The sequence below is a fragment of the Vombatus ursinus genome, unplaced genomic scaffold (genome assembly GCF_900497805.2).
Source record: "Vombatus ursinus unplaced genomic scaffold, bare-nosed wombat genome assembly UNPS02005459.1, whole genome shotgun sequence".
In the NCBI taxonomy this organism is placed as follows: domain Eukaryota; kingdom Metazoa; phylum Chordata; class Mammalia; order Diprotodontia; family Vombatidae; genus Vombatus; species Vombatus ursinus.
The window spans coordinates 8,373,899-8,379,570 of NW_020945237.1; the positions used below are offsets into that span (position 1 = coordinate 8,373,899).

The following is a 5,672-nucleotide window of genomic DNA, read 5'->3' on the forward strand; positions in this document are numbered from 1 at the left end:
GGTCCCTGGTTTCAAGGAGCATGAGACTAACAACTAAGCAACATGAAGCAACTAAATATTAACTTATAATCTAGAAGGCACTAAGTCAGTCAGGGCTATAGCAGTTGGAGATTTCGTGGAATAAACACCACTTCTACATGGGACCCTAGATGTAGAGCTGGAAGGGCACTTGGGGCCCATCTAATCCAATCCCTTCACTTTTCCATGGGAGTAAACTGAGGCCCAGAGAGCTTAGTTGATTTGCCCAAGGTCAGATAGCAAGTGACAGTGGCAGAATTTGAACTCAGGGCCTCTACATCTGCTCTTTCCCCTCAACCATGAAGCTGGGCCTGAAGGGATATTTGGTGGTCATGATGCAAATGCATGCTAGGGAGAGAAAAAGGAATGAAGGAGCTCCTTGCCTCACTGATAATGCAGAGTATGTGTGGAAAATAAACTTGTACAGACAGAAAATAGCCAGTGTAGGTTTCTAAACAGTTCGATGACATCTTGAACACCATATCTGAGTCTAGTAAGCAATGACATCTTCTGCGCTCTTTGTACAGCTCCTCACCTTTGAAGTGTGTGATGCTCTTCCTTAATCTACAACCATATTTCCTTTTTTTTTTGGCAATTATTAGAGTAACAGATCAAGGGAATGTTATACCTGAAGTTTACCTAGACTTCAGTAAATCACTTGGAGCTACAGGGACAAAAGAGAGTGAAGTTAAGTATTCAGAACTATCCCCCAAGTAGTCATCAATGGTTCCATGTCAACTTAGAAGGTGGTTTGCAGTGCAGGGCCCCAAAAGACCCGGCCTTGGTTCTATGCTAATGAACTCAACTAGAGGGAGCTGTCATAGCAAAATAGAAGAGCTGTCCAAGTGGCTGAAGGGCTGCCCCTAGAAGAAGGACTCTTAGAGGAGATGGGGAGTAGAGGTTAGAGAAAGACAAATTGAGGCGTGATCTAAAGAAAAATTCTGGAAAATCAAAGCTATCCCATTGATGGGAGGTCTTCAAACAAAGAGTGGCTGACGTGCTGGGTATGCTCTATTATAGAGCAGTGATGTCAAACTCAAACAGAAACAGGGACTTCCAAGTCATATGTAAGGAACCCTGAAGGATGAACATTGACTTAGAAAATCACACATGTGTATGTGTATGTATATGTGTGTATATATATGCATGTATACACATACACATATATATTTTTAAAATTAATATTTCAGCACATTAAAGTCAGATAGGAACTACATTTTCATCTGGTTGGGCTACCCTCAGGTGTGCTGTGGGCCATGTGTTTGACACTTCTGTTGTACAGAGACTTCTGTCTACAGAGAATTCTTTCTCTAAGGCAGGTTGGAAGGAAGGATGGGATAAGCATTTATTAAGCACCTATATGTGCAGGCAGTGTGCTAAGTACCGTACAGGGCTGGACAAGATGATCATGAAGACTCCCTTCAAATCTGTGATTTTATGGTCTCTTTTATGGTCAACTCTATTATCACCAACATTATTATTAATAACAACATTTACTAATTTTTATGTAGTACTTTAAAGTGTGCAAAGAATGCACATATATTCTTTCATTTGATACTTTCAACAACAAATGAGGGAATTCTGAGGCTGAAGAGAGTTTAGATGCCCGCGCAGAAAGTGTTTGAGGTCAGGTTCAAACTCAGGTCTTCCTGACTACAAGTCCCACAATCTATCTACGCTATCACCTAGCTGCCTCTGGCCAGAAAACTGAAGCTGAGGAATAGACATTATATTTTGCTATTGATTTTCCGAGTGTTCTAAGCAAAGCACAGCTATTGGAAAGATATAAAGAATGAATGTATGACTTAATAGTAGAAGTAAGTGAATATAAGAAACAGAGAAAACAAAAACCACTTCTGGATCAGAATTATACATTCCACTTACCTATGCCTCTCTGGTCAGCAAGATACTTGATTACTCAACTCTTTTCATCCCTTTATCTGTGAACGTCACCGTGACCATCACTTTCAAAACTGTTAACACTGCTGTAGTTTTAGAAGCACTACAAACATCATGATTTTTCAAGGCCTACAGCAAGAAACAAGTTTGGGAACTCAAGGAGACATGCTTCCCAGGGTCACCTGCTATGTCTTTCAACATGAAAACCATTTTTTCCATAGGTACAGAATCGAAAATGTCAGTCTTTGGAGACAGGACTCAAAAGATATAATCGGCATAGTAAAAGAAAAACATGAATAAATGCTCATGCAAGATATGAGGTGCCAGGGGAGTTATCTATGTGAGTCCCAAAGGCTTTACCGAAGCTCTGCCAGCCAGCCATCCTATTAAAAACAATGCAAAGTGAAAGGCACTGATTGCAATAAAAAGTGACAGAAGGGTGTGCTAAGCTGCTCTGCTTTTATGCATATTTATATTCCTATCAAATGGACATATTTACTATAAACACTTGGAAAACCATAGCAAAAGCATTCATTTTAAATGCCAGAAAACTAGTAAAAGATGCTAATTTGACCTTAGTGGAACAGATCAAGTGTCACTATCACTGCACTCTCAATGGTCTGCAGCACAAACTGCTAAGACAATTAATTAGTTGACTGGATTCAGTTGAGTATCTCAAACAGTCAAGTATCTCCCACAAAAAAGTTAAATTAAAAAAAATTATATATATCTATATGTGTGTGTGTGTGTGTGTGTGTATGGCTGTGTGTGCATGCATGTGTATGTGTGTATAAGTGAATATGTACATATATGCATTTATGTGTGAGTATATATATATACACACACACATATATATATGTGTACATATGTATAATCTGAAGCTTAGGGTCCTTCATTTTTTTAAAAAGCGGTTTTAAAAATCCAAGAGGAAAGTATTTCTCCTACCACATCTCTCAGAGAAATGGTCAATCAGTAAGCATTCATTAAGCACCTACTATGTGCCGGGCATTATGTGAAGCACTGGAGACACACAAAAAGATAAATGATGGTCCCTGCTATCAAAGAGTTCACAATCTAATGGGGGAGACAATATGCAAACAAATATGTGCAAACAAGCCAAAATACAAGAAAAATAGCAAACAGTTGTTGGACAAGAAGTACAGAATTAAGATGGTATGGAGAAGACTTCCTGTTGGAAGGTGAGATTTTTGCTAAGACTTAAAGGAACCCAGGGAAGCAGATGCTTTCCTGCCTGAAATTCCTCTCTGTAGGATGAATTAAGGATATCAGAGACACAATATCTGTTCCACTTTATTATCCCAATTTAAATTTTTCCACCATAATAATTCTAAATCCTTAAAAGGGGTTACATTAGAGATTGTGAAATAATTTCACTAAAGCGTCTGCCTTCACATCTATGTAGATCTTAGTCTTTTACAATCAAAAGATGATAAAACTGACAGCAGACAACCTATAGGAGAGGAACTACTGTATGACTGAATGCCTTATTAAGCACTTACTATGTGTCGGGCATTGTAGAAAGTACTGGGGATAGAAATACAAAAGAGACTCAGTCTCTTTATTCTTCTCATGTCAACAAGCCAATATGCCAACAACCATTTATTAAGCTCCAGGCACTATGTTAAAAGTTGGGCATTGGGCAGTAATGGGGAAAGAACATAAATAGAGGCAGAGCCAAGATGGCAGAGGGAAAGCAGTGACTTGCTTGAGCTCTCCCCCAAATCCCTCCAAATACCTGTAAAAAAATGGCTCCAAACAAATTCTAAAGCTGTAGAACCCACAAAAAGACAGAGTGAAACAAATTTCCAGCCCAAGACAACCTGGATGGTTGATGGGAAAGGTGTATCGCGCCGGGCAGGGAGAGGAGCGCAGTTCAGTGTGGGCGCGCAGGCCGCAGCGACCCTGCAGCAGGCCTCAGAGGACTGAACTGTGGGCAGCTGTGGCGGTTTCCAGACTTCTCAACCCACAAATGCCAAAGACAACTTGGAAAGTCAGTGGGAAAAGTTTGTGACTGAGGTGAGAGTTAGAAGCTAGGTCTCAGCCACAAGTCCTGAGCATGGCCAGGGCAGCAGCTGCCTTCTGAGCTGCTGGCCCACAGACTGAGGGGGAATCAACTGGCTGATCAAAGAGGGATTGCAGGGATCTCTATGCCAGTGCTGAGGCAGGAATCTCTTGCTTTACTGGTGCTTGCATCTGGGTCACAGTTCTGAGAAACGGTCCTGGGGCGAGGAGGAATGCTGGTGTGGTGAAGCTTCTTGTGGAGGTAGAGAGGAAACACCTCACCCCTTATCATACCACTTTGGAAGAACTGAAAATTTACAGGTCCCTAGAAGCATCTCTGAAAACAGTTGTATATACCCCCAAAGCATGGGACAGTACATTCTCCACATTGGAAGCAGACTCTTACGTTAACAAAGAGTTTAAAACTCAAGTAATTGGCTGGGATCATGAGTAAGCAGCGCAAAAAGAGTCAGACCATAGAATCTTACTTTGGTGACAACGAAGATCAAAACATACAACCAGAAGAAGACAACAAAGTCAAAGCTTCTACATCTAAAGCCTCTAAGAAAAATATGAATCAGTCCCAGGTCATGGAAGAGCTCAAAAAGGATTTTGAGAAGCAAGTAAGAGAAGTAGAGAAAAACTGAGAGTGATGCAAGAAAATCATGAAAAACAAGTCAATAGCTTGCTAAAGGGGACCCAAAAAATTACTGAAGAAAATAACACCTTAAAAAATAGCCTAACCCAAATGGCAAAAGAGGTCCAAAAAGCCAATGAGGAGAAGAATGCCCTAAAAAGCAAAATTGGACAAATGGAAAAGGAAGTCCAAAAGATTACTGAAGAAAATACTTCCTTCAAAATTAGAATAGAGCAATTGGAAGCTAGTGACTTTATGAGAAATCAAGACACTATAAAACAAATCTAAAAGAATGAAAAATTAGAAAACAATGTGAAATATCTCATTGGAAAAACAAGTGACCTGGAAAATAGATCCAGGAGACAGAATTGAAAAATTATTGGACTATCTGAAAACCATGATCAAAAAAAGAGCCTAGACATCATCTTTCAAGAAATTATCAAGGAAAACTGTCCTGATATTTTAGAACCAGAGGGCAAAATAGAAATTGAAAGAATCCACCAATCTCCTCCTGAAAGAGATCCCCAAAGGAAAACTCCTAGGAATATTGTAGCCAAATTCCAGAGTTCCCAGGTCAAGGAAAAAAAATTACAAGCATTCAGAAAGAAACAATTCAAGTATTGTGGAAACACAATCAGGATAACACAAGATTTAGCAGCTTCTACATTAAGGGACTGCAGGGTACAGAATGTTATATTCCAGAGGGCAAAGGAGATAGGATTACAACCAAGAATCACCTACCCAGCAAAACTGAGTATAATCCTTCAGGGGAAAAAATGGTTATTCAGTGACAAAGAGGACTTTCAAGCATTCTTGATGAAAAGACCAGAGCTGAATAGAAAAGTTGGCTTTCCAATACAAGACTCAAGTGGAACATGAAGAGGTAAACAGGAAAGAGAAATCATAAGAGACTTATTAAGGTTGAACTGCTTACATTCCTGCATGGAAAGATGATATTTGTAACTCATGAGTCCTTTGTCAGTATTAGGGTAGCTGGAGGGAAAAAATTATATGTAAGGATATATAGATAGATAGACAGACAGATAGACATAGATAGATAGATAGATAGATAGATAGATAGATAGATAGATAGATA

The 5,672-nt window shown here is 39.5% G+C and overlaps 1 protein-coding gene across 1 annotated transcript in view; it reads right to left on the reverse strand.

The window, feature by feature from the left end:
- RSU1 (Ras suppressor protein 1) overlaps positions 1 to 5,672 on the reverse strand; it is a 219,787-nt gene that overhangs the window by 193,936 nt on the left and 20,179 nt on the right. The gene's annotated exons all lie outside the window — the stretch shown is intronic.